This window comes from Silene latifolia, chromosome X (assembly GCF_048544455.1).
Source record: "Silene latifolia isolate original U9 population chromosome X, ASM4854445v1, whole genome shotgun sequence".
Classification (NCBI taxonomy): Eukaryota; Viridiplantae; Streptophyta; class Magnoliopsida; order Caryophyllales; family Caryophyllaceae; genus Silene; species Silene latifolia.
The window spans coordinates 144,145,433-144,161,485 of NC_133537.1; the positions used below are offsets into that span (position 1 = coordinate 144,145,433).

At 36.3% G+C, this 16,053-nt stretch overlaps 1 long non-coding RNA gene across 1 annotated transcript; it reads left to right on the plus strand.

Moving 5' to 3' along the window:
• Nucleotides 1–4,331: 4,331 nt before the first annotated feature.
• Nucleotides 4,332–15,629, plus strand: LOC141621612 (uncharacterized). Its single transcript, XR_012532496.1, has 3 exons — nucleotides 4,332–4,654; nucleotides 14,310–14,393; nucleotides 14,687–15,629. It is a non-coding gene; the product is annotated as an uncharacterized LOC141621612 (long non-coding RNA).
• Nucleotides 15,630–16,053: the final 424 nt, after the last annotated feature.

Below are 16,053 nucleotides of genomic sequence, written 5' to 3' on the forward strand. Positions count from 1 at the left end.
ATGGACATACCAAAGATCATAACCAAGCGAGTTTGGAGGCTTGTGGCAGTTGTGAAACTTGTTCTACAGCGAGCTGTGCAACCTGTTACGCCTGAGATAACTACTCATAGAGTGAATGAGACAGTAATGACCCATTCACGAATTATATCACGCGTGAATTCACAAGCATATGTAGGCGAATCTGTTCCAAGAAAGTCAACTTTTATGGAGGCGTTCAATAGTGCATTGCAAAGATCTGTTCAATTGACTAAAAGTGGATTAAGTGGAAGGAAAATTATAGTTGAAAGATTTGTTGAGGAAAGATCCTCATCGAGAATTGATAATGGATAATATTAACTTCTGGAATATAAGGGGTCTAAATAGCCTTAATAAACAGAAGGAAAGTCAGGAATCTCTACCTTTATATATTTATCCTGGTTCCTTTTGATTCTTCTTGCCTTAGTGTCATTAGTGTTTAAGTTGCTCTCCTCCTCCAAGTGGTTGTGGTGGCCCTATTCCTCCTCCATCAGGTGGTCGCCTGCCTCTTCCTCTGCTTTTGCCATGACCAAATTTTGATGGGTTTGGCCCTATGAACTCATTGATGGCCCTAACCATCACATTAAAAACTCCTATTTGGTCCTCAACCATGAACTCTATTCCCGCAAGCTTCTCTTCACTAATGAGTTATTTTACATTTTTAATTGTAGTTCGGAATAAATGAACTAATAACTCTGAATCGAAGCTCTGATAACCAATGAGGATTTTAATTTAAAAGGATTGGTTTTTGTGGGAAAGTAAACAAAATAAGAATGTAATAATGTTCCTGAAAATGGCTGTAAACTCAAGGAAGAATAAGAAATATATATCCTAATCAAATCATAAACCCAATGATTAAGATTTGTGATACGAAAATTATTCGAAAGAATAAGATTTTTTTATGTGCAGCGGAATTAATTAAACTGGACACTACTTAGGACTGACCGATTTTTGAATTTAATCTAATTTGAACTGTTGTGGGAACTGTCTGACATAAGAACTTGAACCTGATAATTTTTATGTGTTTTTATAATATAAATGAAACAAAGAAAACAAAGGATATTTGCTTGAGGTAGACCTATAACTCAAACAATGGTGAATTATAATCAGGACCTATTGATTATAACTCGTGTTAATGTTTGAAAACGCGTCAAACAATAGCTGAATTTGGAACAAAACTCGTTGCACCGATGCTTACACAATTGTAAACGAAAACTTGAAATTTTATTGATAATTCTTGATGTGAAATAAGGATACAATAGCGCCCTATTTATACTAAGCTAGACCCACTCCTAGATGGAAATAAGGAAACAGTCGACTTTCCCTATTACACGTTTTCTCTATGTCTATATTTCCTTATTGTACTCTTTATACTTTTAGGTAAATTAACTAAAAGAAATAACAACAACATGATAATTAACTAAACCATATTTTAAGAAACTTGGAAACTTTCCTAAAACCGGGTAGACTACTAGTTAGGAAAAATTGAACTATGAAAGATATGGCAACCAACTTAGTGTTTGCCTATGCACGTTTCCTTGCTCCATACTCAGCCTTTGCTTTCTTGACGTCCAAGGAAGTAATTTACTTGGTGCCCAAGTAAACATATGAGTATACGACACCCTTGGCTGATTCGGACCTGGTACCAAATGGTTAATGTAAGTAAACAGTCTTGGGGACTGTTTCATTTAGCTGCTCCTAGTCTAAGTTAAGTTCTTCACTATTCAATATCGCATCATCCCCTCCCCCTTTGAAAGGAATTGTCCTCAATTCAGAACTCCCGTCATCATCAAGGTACAGAGATATATACCCGACATTAAATATAGCATGTACTCCATAGTCTCATGAAAGTTCAATCTTGTATGCATTATCGTTCACTTTCTCCATCACCTTGTAAGGTCCCTCGGCCCTTGGCATTATATTGTTCTTCCTTTTGCTAGGGAACCTTTCTTTCCTCAAATGCAACTATACTAGATCTCCTGGATTGAAAAGCCTTTGTTTTCTGTGCTTGTTCAACCTTTTCTTGTAAGCCTCATTCACGGTTTTGATTCGCTCCTTTGCTTGTTCATGTAGCTTGATCATAGATTTCAACTTGGACTCCGTATCCTTATGCAACAATTCGTCTTTAGGTAACGGTATTATATCCAACAGTAAGTAAGGATTCAAACCGTAAACAACTTTAAATGGAGAGTGAGTCGTTGCAAACGTCGGAGAACGATTGTAAGCGAACTCGGCATGTGCTAATTTCAAATCCCAATCCTTTTGAGTTTTGCTTACTAAGCCTCGTAAAATAGTTCTAAGAATACGATTAATAACTTTGGTTTGACCATCGGTTTATGGATGGTGGGAAGTACTAAACAAAAGCTTTGTTCCAACCTTCCTCCATAATATGTTCCAAAATTAACTCAAGAATTTCGAATCATGATCATAAACTATTGTCTTTGGCACTCCATGTAGACGAATGATATCCTTATAATACAAATCAGCCACATTGCTTGCATTATCCGTCTTGTTATAAGCAACAAAATGAGCCATCTTTGATAAACGATCGACCACCACCATAATAACATCATTACCTCGTTGAGTGCGAGGTAAAGCGATAATGAAATCCATCGACACATCTTCCTATGGTCTATCTGGAACCGGCAATGGAGTGTGAAGAGTCTATCGATCCGATATACTTGGGGGGGTGGGGGGGGGGGGGGTGAATTAAATATATGTAAATATGCCCACTTTTTCTATTCGTCCGTATGAGCGTGATATGTTAATTAATTACTCAAAGTTTATGATTTAAACTCGACTAAATAATTAACAACTTAAATTGTAAATAACGAAATAAAGAAAGATGCAAGGGATACACGATATTTGAAGTGGTTCAGCTTCACACGTCGAAGCCTACGTCCACTATTCTCGATTAATAACTTTAGTACCTTTCTACGGATTACAAAATTATCAATCCTACTCGTACAACTAACTCTAGTTGTAACTTACTTTGAGTATCGTTAAATACTCGACTAACTTGCGTTAATAAGAAAGCGTTTTGATTGTTCTTTCGATGTTCACACAATTGAACCTATAAGAACGAATCTAATCACTATTATCCTATAATGGAATTCTTAGAAATAAATAGCAATATGAAGCACGACTTTTCTAAAAAGATTTTTTAATGCAAAACAAAATAATATTTGATTTAGTTTATAAAAGCTTTACTCTGTTTTGTTTGCAAAAGAATTTAATAGCATGAAAATTTTGCTTTGAATAGATGAAGCACTTGTGTATTTATAGTAGAGAAGGAGGTCTAGGTTTCATTCGAAACCCTAAAAGGTGTCGTGAGTCTTGTGTAGTTTATTGCACAAGAAATAAATCTAATCCTCTTATAATTTAATCCAATAATATCGTGGAAGATAAAAAGGAATAAATCAAATGATATAAGGAGATAGAATACCTCTAACAAATATTATCAAGAGATTTACCCTAATTCTTATCTTACACAAGGAGTTATGAATCAAGGGAGAAAACGGCTCATAGGCCCAACCCCTCTTTGCGCAAAACCCTAGTAAGATATTAAATGGGCTAAATTAGAGTTTAGATATGAATAACTAGAAAACCCTAGATAGGATGACAACTCATAAGTTGTTTTACCAATCAATAGTATACTCTCAATTTTGTTCAATCTAATCGGACCCAAATCTCATTATAGTATAAATACACGCTTCCAAGAAAAGATATTTAAGATCAAAGCTTTGGAAATATTGTTTTAAAATCCTAGGCCGTGCGCCTCATATCACAACTCAAAGTATAGGTCAAATGACTATAACATTAAGCTTAGTAAGTAAAGTTATAGGTAAAATAGCTATAACTTTACTTTGCCAACATTACTTCTAAATATACCGTTATTGGAAGAAGTCCTATACTAGCTAATATTCCTGGAGATCTTAAGTATATGGATCATCTCTTTATCTTAATCATAAGCTCTTGAGCTTCCTAACGCTTGTACTTGACTTATCTTGAAGTGATCATCCAAATTACTAAATGCATCTTCAAAGTTATACCTCAAGCACCTATATATATAACTTTACTTCAATGTTTCTTCACAAATCTTCAAAGTTATAGCCAAGACTACTATAACATTGCTTGCTTATATCGTAACCCTCATTCAATCTAATCAAGACTAAACAAACGATTACGAGTAACAGATATATATATATATATATATATATATATATATATAGGGTCGGGGTCAGGTGCGAACTAAAGTACGGTACGAACCGTACGAACTAATTTTAAAAAGGCAAAATCAAACTCATCGCGTAACTTCCCTCTCCCTTATTCTTTTTATTTTATTCACACCCCGGCTAACTTCCCATCTCCCTCTAACTTTCCATCTCCCTCATCTACCACCACCGCCCGTGTAGCTTTCCAGACAACATCCGTAGATGGTGTTATCCTTTGCCGGCCACGCTGACCAAACCAGCAAGCCACCACTCTTCTTTTGTCGCTTATATTTCAAGCAACCAAGTTATTGATTTTCCGACGACTTCTATTAATTGCAGTTTTCGGCTCTAAATTAGACATTGGATGGATTGGTACAAAAAGAAAAGGGGCGATGACGAAAAACATGGCTGGATTTCCGTTTCAAGTAAGATCTTCTGTTTGGGATTAATTGTAATTTCTTGCATTATTTTGTTAACTTGATAAGAATTGGGGGTTTTCTTTTTTTGTTTTGATTGATTCAATCAAGCTATATATCTAATATGATATTTTTTGTTCTTGTTCTCTGTTAATGTAATCGTGTCATTTTTATCCAAAATGCTTGGATTTTGTTTCTTAGTTAATGTTATAACAGTCATCGCCACACACTGCAATACTTCATCATCAATTTTTCTATTTTCGTATAAAATTAGAAAAATCATGGTTAAAAATTGGTTATTACAAATTTTGTATTTTCAATTATTTTAGAGTTATAATTTGGTGTTTGGAAATGTTGGTATTGAATATGGACCGCATAAATGGAGAGTATGTAGGGGTGAGAAAAGACCCGAAACCTCTGATGAATTACATGTCGATAAGCGAGCTTGTAATTTGGTTGGGATTGGATCGTTGATTTCAGTTGGTTTTCTGGATTGTACGTATATGCTTAATTGTTGTAATTTGACCCGATGAATCAAGAGTTTGAAGAATTTGATCTTAAATTTTTTAGGGTTCTTATGTTTAATGCAGTAATGTCATTAAATATTGACACGTTTTCTGAGCACTTGGTTTGAATTGGGTTTCAAGTTGGGGTATTTTTGGATTTCCATTGTCTAAATTCTGCTTTTGAATTCTAAATCTAGTACCGTGTTAACAAGTACTCCATCTGTCCCAGCTATTCTAATGATATGAATGATGCTGATCATCGATATAACAGTCTTCGAGAGTATCAACGTAGTTTGAGTAATGACGCGGATCCTTCTGTTCAATTAATAGCTTTGACTAAACTTTGTGAGCTTTTATCATTTGCTGTTAGAGTCTATTAATGTGTTTTTTATATGAGAATATGTAACACCCCGGTTTATAAAAGAAGTCCTCGTCAAGACATTCCTGAATAAAACGGACTGTTACCATCTCGGTTTCCCGAGGTAGTGAATAACAAATTAAACTCCAAGGCAATTTATATAATATTTTAACTTAATTATTACAAATTCTCTTTTCAAATTAAATTACAAGAACTGACATAAATAAAAGTGAAGTCTTCTAGATGATGATCTAGTTACTAAGTCGTCTGATCCAGTGTCTCACGCCCATCCGGCTCCGTCCTATCTCTTAAACCTCGTCAAGTCTCGCTCCCATAAAACGGTTCATCACGGTGTTCACGAATACACGGTGGTCAACCACGAGGTTGAGTAGGGAAAACAATAAAACAATAAAATATGATATGCATGATACTCCGTCACCTCCATCTCCATCTCAACTCATCACACACATCTCATACCCTAACGCCTGACCATACCGATCCCCGGTAGACTATATATCGACCAAGCCGATCCGCACTCAACGGTGAGGACACCAGGGCAAGTCTGCAGAACCCGCCTGGGCCTTATCACAAAGATCACATCGTATCTCAACATCGTCACTACCACATCATCCTCCAACTCCAATGCATATGAAATGCTCAACAATAATTAATGCAATGCAATATGTATATAAATCATCTGAACTCGATAAATCATAAAGTCATGCCGATTACCCGATGTTGTGATATCATACTCAATACGATCAAATCAGTCAATCACCTTTCCGAATATAAATGATAACGTAAATCAACAACCAGGAATCAAGTCAACACAATTCAACTATGACGATAATAGGACAAGTGTATCTCCCTACCTCAAAGTGCCAGCAATTCCAATTAAGCAGTTAAGCAGTCCAGAAATAAAGCAATGCATTTGATTATCGATCCTTCACGAATCCGTCACCTAAAACAATTATGATATTTATAATTACTAACTACTAAATATAGAAATCTCCCAAAATAGAACTTTTCCGATATAGTAACTTTCTACTTTAACAGTCCGACTCAAAGTCCATCTCTAATTATTTAAACGACTCGGGGATTAAATTAAATAAATTATTTAATGTTTCGGGAATAATTTATTTAAAAGACTCGGGAATTAAATTAATAATCTAATATGATAAATAAAAGATTAAACAAATTATGCGATTTAAGAAATACTCGAATCAACTTTAAACAATTCAAACATCCCGACTCAAACCCGTCTTTAATTATTTTACTATTATTAATTATTATTTTATTTTAGATAACTCGGAATTAAATCAAATCGATAAACTAATTAAAACCGTATCAAACACTCAACAACAACCCGACTCAACAACCCGTACTTCACTCTCACCCACACCCTTCAAACAACACCGGAGCCACCCCGACAACCACCAGCCGTGGTACCCACATTGACCCAGCCACCAACAACCCAGCCCCTTTGGTCGACTCCGCGGCGAGTTGAACCAGGGCCGTCATTTGGCCTGGTTCACCGTCGAACCTCACCAAACGCCCACTGTTTCCCCACCTACAACCACCGCATCTGTCACTTAACACCTGCCAAACCACCACCTGCCTACTCACCGCCAACCCACGAACCCAGACGACATGGCACCACTGTTTCGACCTCCCCCGAGTCCACAGTGGTGCCACCCCCAACCTAACCACATAAACCGCCTGAGAATCCCCTGCTTAAACCCGTGTTCTGCTCCCCTATCGCTGCCGCCTTTCACGACCACCAACACCACCTATAACCACCTCAGAAACCACCACTACACACGACCCTTACCACACTACTCCCTCACCTTACTAACAGCCACCATCAACACCTCCTTAAGCCTCGAAACAACACCCAAAACCTGACAGAAAAGTGAAAACAGAGGAGGTGGGGTTGAGTTCTTACCTTTTCTGCCACCATTACCGCCACCAGAACCGCCTAAGAACGTCGCCAAACACCCCTAGCTGCTCCTTGCTATGCCGTCAACAACTATGGCTACTCTCCCTCTCTCTCTATGCGTGAAAGGCTGAGATCTCAGTTGAGGAAAGGAGGGAGGCGTGAATGAGGGAGGCGGGTTGAGGGAGGCTGATTAGGGTAGGTTACTATTAGGTTTAGGGTGCTTATTAGGGTTTAGGGTTAAATGGGTTGGACGTGTCTTGGGCCAGCTCAAATGGGTCAATGTTTAATTGTCTAGCTCACTTTTCGAATTCTTATAAACCCGTCACAATTAACTTATATCGATACAACGCGAGTTAATTAAAATAACTTACCATAATTATCGACTCGACAATTTATCCGACTTAATTGATAATATAAAATGTATAATAATTAATATATAATAATATCCGTTTAATTCAATAATATCCGTTTAATTTATTATATAAAAATACGGGGTATTACAGTCTTCCCCCCTTAAAATGAACTTCGTCCCGAAGTTCGCTCCCATACTCAAACAACAGAAAGGTATTGTATATTGTACTTACGGACGTCACGCAATTCTAACACGGTTAACACACTTTTGACTCATCAATTAAACGTAACAAATACGGAATGTTACATTCTGCCCTCCTAAAAATAAACTTCGTCCCGAAGTTTAACTCATCTTTTTCTTAATCCAATTAACTACAAGTAATAACTACCTGCGAACACAAATGTATAACAACTAAATTATTCATCTGAGAACACCGTCATCTTCCATCTAAATTCCGATCTCAAACTCAAATAACTCAATCACCATGGTCTCACTGGACCGCAAATGTAACTCGGCACAAAGGCCCCACAACTCATAACTCAATACCAGTAGTTTAACTTATACTCTCCTTTTACACATCGACCAACTAACCGAAGTAGGAACAAAACATATAGGACTCAATTGCATAGGTACCCCACAACTAAACGTCAACTTGGTCACTATAACCTTCAAACTAGTGTAAATTAAGCATCAAGATTTTACAATCCTACCCAACTAGAAACATGGTTACGTCCTCGTAACCTTCATTATTATAACAACGTTCTCAAACTACTGCTAACAACTTAAAAAGAATAAAAGATTCTCGACTCTCGCTTAAGTTAACTAATCCTTACCAAAGACAATCGATATGCAAGCTCTCTCAAGGAAGCTACCGTTACGATAAAAATCATTAGTAATTATTCATCTCACCAATCATTGTAATTTCATACTTTAGAATATAGGGGATCAATCATCATAAGGAAAGAATTAGGGTCAACACTTTGATAAATCGATTTTATGAAAATTTATAACCTAATAGGTCCCGTCTGACTTTCCTTTACACAGTTGTACAAATTCAGTCAAGACATTTAATCACTAGTAGAATGAAGACAATCGGTTTAAAGACTTATTATCTTAGAAATATTTTTAATCTTCATAGCAAAGGGTTTGGTATTTATTCATGAATGACGAATGCACATTGATTGGCAAATTTTATAAATTATTGGTCGAGTCAAACAAGTGATTAAACAAATGATATTGGAAAGTTATCGTACAAGACTATTATACACAAAATTTCGTTCTTGGTGTTAATTATTTTTAGACTGTACCCAACACAATGACATAAAAGATTAAATGTATTTAACTATACCAATTTTACAATTATCCCTTGCATATCATGCTAATATCAACATACCGTGTTAACACATAACTCACTTAAATCATCACATTACCTTTCCCGTTTTGACATTCGTAACTAACCACAACCCACCAATTCGTTACATGAACAAACCACATGACTAAATTAACTCACTACTTGTGACTCCGTTCTAGTTTCATTCCCCCCGACTAGCAAAGTTATGAACCATGCAACAGATTAACGGCCGGAAATCTCATTCAATTTATACTCATACGACAAAATTTAACTTTATTTTCAAAAACTTTTACTTTCCTACTAGACGGTGAATAATTTTCTTAACATAATTTTATAACAGGATAAACTTACTTCAATTCCTTTAAACAAAACAAGCTTAGGTGTCGACTCATATATCGTAATTTACAGGTTCATCTTATTCATTTCAGTCCTATCTTTACTAATGAACGACTATTACTTGATCATCGAATTTTAGTTGCACTCTTTACTCAGTTATATTCAAGGCTCAATTAAACGTAACTTATAACGATTATTAATGGAACAATTGCATATCATGTGAATCATTAAAGGGTTATCCCATTATAATTGCCAACATGGTTATCATAAACAATTCTTATTAGAATATAATTGATAGTGATGACTCGAGAATATAGATATGCTAAATGTCGTATTATATCAAACAGTTTCCTTTATATCATGCTCCTACAATTGCAAGAATCCCTTTAGTATTTTATGATGATACAATGACGAACATATCCACTAAGAATTAACAACACTGTTTATTATTATGTCCTAGGTTTAGGTCCCTTTGAAATAGATTAATGCAATGTAAGTAATAAATATACTATAGGCACACCGACTCACATAAAAGGCATTAGAACTCAGATGACATCCTACCCGTGTGAACATTTAGACACAATCATTACTACCATCCATGTGTAAACTTTTAAACATAACTATTATAATTTTCATGCGAGTATATTAGAACAATCAAATTACTTTTAATACCATCAACTTTACCAAGATATGACAATATAGTTTTATATTTATATATATTCGACCACTATGCAATTATGATGAACATACTAAAGATATTACAAGATGCCAAACATATATAAAACATGCATCAACTGGACTTGTATAAATTATTTCACCCTTGATTAAAATCAATTTAAGCTTTTCAATTTTACTCATACTATCATGCCAGCAATGTTATCAACTAAACTTTAATTTTATCACTGGTTAAGATACATAACTACTGAACATGCGTGCTACTATCATCATATAAAACATTATAAATTCGCATTACTAAGACTCATGACTTACTCAAACAACTATATGAAACTCAACCTAGAACACACATTTTACAAGTCATGATTCACGTTGTAACTTTCAAAGATCATGAATAAATAACCGTTCGATTAAAACTTGATTCATATTATTTTATAAAACACAGAGAGTTAAAAACACAGGGGAAAAATAATTAGGTCTACAGCACAAAATTTTCATTTTTAAAGAATTTTACAACTCAGTTGGTCCAAACAAACATGTGATGACTATTGGTTCAAAACTTGGGTCGGTTTGTAAAATTTATTATTTAATATAGAAACATCAAGATTTTTCGTGGCTTATTAATTTGAACACATATGCTACTCTTTTGATCAATGGAGTTGGAATTATATAAAAATTATTAATACGATTTAAATGAGAATTTTTACAAAATCGATGGTCAAACTTCACTGCACAGAAACTTCCTAACCACAGTTTACTAAAATATTTATTTCTCCTAATCCGTATATCATATAAGTATGAAACCGACGTCAAATGAACACTAACTCACGAGGCTATCTCTCATAAAATTTTCATCCGTAGGCAATAAACAGAGAAGAAATGGCAGTAAGGTCAATTAAAGGGTAACATCAAACAAAACGAGTTTCAGCACTATGTCATTCATTTTCTATGTCCCAATTCTTACAACTATACTATCGATACTAATTCATCCTAACTTAAATCTCACACTGTACAATTCGTAACATCTACCCCATTGAATCCCTTCGCATCTCGATCTACTCATTATATCTAAATCACGATTGCGGTGACTAAAGATATGAAATTCTATCGTGTCTCTTATTACTAACACAATACTATACTAGCATGGCTTTGGGATCACATAACCGCATATTACTAGACCTAATAGTACTATCAGCACATCATTCATACAAAATACTTACCGTAGCGTTGTCCTGCATAATGGTTAGATCATATGGTCTCAAGGCTTACATCAACTCAATTAAGCAATAATCAATGCATCAATCAGTTAATACTTAGGCAACGATATTTGAATTTCTGTTCATCCTCAAGCAACTATTCTACCCTTTCTCTCGTATACACTCATGGTTTCCGGTTCAACTGAGAGGACCACTGGTTCGGTGTGAGGGGGCCCCTAACTCAAACCTTACCTCAGTGTGCTCCTAACAGTTCTATCCCGGTGTTCATTTTATTTAGACTCTTCCTATGTTCATTGGGCTCATTGGTTTAGGCCACGAGGATCGTTCTCTCGATACCACTTTGTAACACCCCGGTTTATAAAAGAAGTCCTCGTCAAGACATTCTGAATAAACGGATTGTTACCATCTCGGTTTCCCGAGGTAGTGAATAACAAATTAAACTCCAAGGCAATTTATATAATATTTTAACTTAATTATTACAAATTCTCTTTTCAAATTAAATTACAAGAACTGACATAAATAAAAGTGAAGTCTTCTAGATGATGATCTAGTTACTAAGTCGTCTGATCCAGTGTCTCACGCCCATCCAGCTCCCGTCCTATCTCTTAAACCTGTCAAGTCTGCTCCCCATAAAACGGTTCATCACAGGTGTTCACGAATACACAGGGTCAACCACGAGGTTGAGTAGGGAAAACAATAAAACAATAAAATATGATATGCATGATACTCCGTCACCTCCATCTCCATCTCAACTCATCACACACATCTCATACCCCGAACGCCTTGACCATACCGATCCCCAGTAGACTATATATCGACCGAAGCCGATCTGCGCGACTCAACACGGTGAGGACACCAGGGCAAGTCTGCAGAACCCGCCTGGGCCTTATCACAAAGATCACATCGTATCTCAACATCGTCACTACCACATCATCCTCCAACTCCAATGCATATGAAATGCTCAACAATAATTAATGCAATGCAATATGTATATAAATCATCGAATCGATAAATCATAAAGTCATGCCGATTTACCCGATGTTGTGATATCATACTCAATACGATCAAATCGGTCAATCACCTTTCCGAATATAAATGATAACGTAAATCAACAACCAGGAATCAAGTCAACACAATTCAACTATGACGATAATAGGACAAGTGTATCTCCCTACCTCAAAGTGCCAAGAATTCCAATTAAGCGATTAAGCGAGTCCAGAAATAAAGCAATGCATTTGATTATCGATCCTTCACGAATCCGTCACCTAAAACAATTATGATATTTATAATTACTAACTACTAAATATAGAAATCTCCCAAAATAGAACTTTTCCGATATAGTAACTTTCTACTTTAACCAGTCCCGACTCAAAGTCCATCTCTAATTATTTAAACGACTTGGGGATCAAATTAAATAAATTATTTAATGTTCGGGAATAATTTATTTAAAAGACTCGGGAATTAAATTAATAATCTAATATGATAAATAAAAGATTAAACAAATTATGCGATTTAAGAAATACTCGAATCAACTTTAAACAATTCAAACATCCCGACTCAAACCCGTCTTTAATTATTTTACTATTATTAATTATTATTTTATTTTAGATAACTCGGAATTAAATCAAATCGATAAACTAATTAAAACCGTATCAAACACTCAACAACAACCCGACTCAACAACCCGTACTTCACTCTCACCCACACCCTTCAAACACCAAGGAGCCACCCCGACAACCACCAGCCGTGGTACCCACATTGACCTTGACCACCAACAACCCAGCCCTGGTCGACTCCCGCCGGCGAGTTGAACCAGGGCCGTCATTTGGCCTGGTTCACCGTCGAACCTCACCAAACGCCCACTGTTTCCCCACCTACAACCACCGCATCTGTCACTTAACACCTGCCAAACCACCACCTGCCTACTCACCGCCAACCCACGAACCCAGACGACATGGCACCACTGTTTCGACCTCCCCCGAGTCCACAGTGGTGCCACCCCCAACCTAACCACATAAACCGCCCGAGAATCGCTTAAACCCGTGTTCTCGCTCCCCTATCGCCGCCTTTCACGACCACCAACACCACCTATAACCACCTCAGAAACCACCACTACACACGACCCTTACCACACTACTCCCTCACCTTACTAATGACCACCATCAACACCTCCTTAAGCCTCGAAACAACACCAAAACCCGACGAAAAGTGAAAACAGAGGAGGTGGGGTTGAGTTCTTACCTTTTCTGCCACCATTACCGCCACCAGAACCGCCTAAGAACGTCGCCAAACACCCCTAGCTGCTCCTTGCTATGCCGTCAACAACTATGGCTACTCTCCCTCTCTCTCTATGCGTGAAAGGCTGAGATCTCAGTTGAGGAAAGGAGGGAGGCGTGAATGAGGGAGGCGGGTTGAGGGAGGCTGATTAGGGTAGGTTACTATTAGGTTTAGGGTGCTTATTAGGGTTTAGGGTTAAATGGGTTGGACGTGTCTTGGGCCAGCTCAAATGGGTCAATGTTTAATTGTCTAGCTCACTTTTCGAATTCTTATAAACCCGTCACAATTAACTTATATCGATACAACGCGAGTTAATTAAAATAACTTACCATAATTATCGACTCGACAATTTATCCGACTTAATTGATAATATAAAATGTATAATAATTAATATATAATAATATCCGTTTAATTCAATAATATCCGTTTAATTTATTATATAAAAATACGGGGTATTACAGAATAGATGTTTATTAATTTGTACTTTGTGGTTGAAAATGTCATGGTTTTAATTGATGACATGTAGTATTACTACTGGATACACAAATCGATTTGTGTATCTATTAGTAATATCATGTGTATCCGGCAGTAATACCATGTGTATCTTTTGAGCAATAGCCAATCGTGATACTAACATGGACATATATATTCAGGCTTTGAAGTTTATAACTTGGGAACTGGCAAGGGATACAACAGTCCTTGATATGGTCACTGCATTTGAGAAAGCTTCTGAAGAGGTACTAACAGCTCAAGCGTTTTGTTCTGTTTTATTTTAGGTGCCATCTTTCATTATTTGTATTATTAAAAAAGAGAGCAGACGTTTCTTAATTTTCTCAGGCGCTATGAGCTGCCTTTGTCCACCCATAAAACTATGACCAATTTGCTCATTTTAAGTCTTGAAGGCATTTTTCACTTTTTTGTTACATATGAGCATTTGTGAGTTGTGACTGTACAACTTTACATACAGTGTAGTTAAATATTTTCGCTGTTTTTCCATTATTGACTTTGACGGTTTTTGATTAACTATTAGTCATCATCACATAAAATTCCTCTTGTGATGGTTGTGCGACGTCCTGGTGATGCTGAGATTGTATATGCCTCAACCGACAAAGCAAAGCGGGAACTGAACTGGAAGTAAGTGCCACTCTAAACTGCTCCATCTATATTGATTTTGGTGAACATTATGTTCTCTCACTTTATAGTTGTGTTAATTTCAACATCAAAATAGTCATTGTAGTTCCCTTTACGCCGAAAAAAATGACATCGAAGTACTGTAAAATATAGAGGAGTCACTCCCTAATTTAATGGGCGATCCGAATCCGCATCTCCAATTCAAGGCTCATTCACCAGTTTTCTGAATGCTCAGTCTCTCATTCTCCGAAGCCATTGACGTAGCTCTAATTAGCACTAACATTGACCTGCCATGTCGGTCTTTGAGCTCATGCTTTTCCTCTATGGAGCATACTACCTTTCCCATATTTCAACCCCAATTTGATGAGTATTGCTCTTGTGGCGGGTTAACAAAGCTGCTCGAGTTGGGCATCAGAATCGAGGGGTCTGGTGTGATGGAGGAGAAGCATGTGGTGAATGTAAGATGGACACTTGTTTGATGTGTTGACTTGCTCATTGAAATACACTCTGGAAATGAAGCCTTGTTGAACTAGCTTTATCACACAATGGTTAACTTATTCATTTGTGCCTATTAGTTTGATCGTTGCACACTTATAGTAATTTTCCTTGTCTCAACACCTTACACCTGCAATATACTCCGTAAATGAAAAAGAAGCAGTGCCAAATCCTTGTCATGTGTAGCTGTTTACAAAGCATTGTTTAGTACGATGTGTGTAATTATTAGTCAAGTATAAGTGAGGTTCCTTACTTCCTTTATCCTCCAACTTTATTGTTTGTTTTGATCCAATTTTCAAGTTGAGATCCAGGGGTCTTACATTGCAATAAGATTTTTTGTTATTTAATTATGCTTTCACCGAAAGGAATACCTATGTTGGCCAATTAATGTTAATACTTACGTTCGATACATTCCTTTAAATTATTAGATACATACCTTTACCTAGGTAGATACACTTATTTAAGTTAATAGATAATTTAAAGTAGTGTGTATCTATCTTGGCACAGATGTGTATCTAGCAATCTAAAGGAGTGTATCTAGCATGTCAAAGATGTGTATCTAGGAAGCTAAAGCTGTGTATCTAGTTAGCTAAAGGTATGAATTTATTAGTTATGTATCCTATAACTTAAAGAAGCGTATCTAGCTAACTAAATGTATGTATCTAGGAACTTGTAGGAGTGTATCTAGCAAGCTACGGGTATGTATTTAGTAACTTAAACGAGTGTATTTACAAACTTAATGGGATCAAATGAAGGAGAAAGTTGGACGGG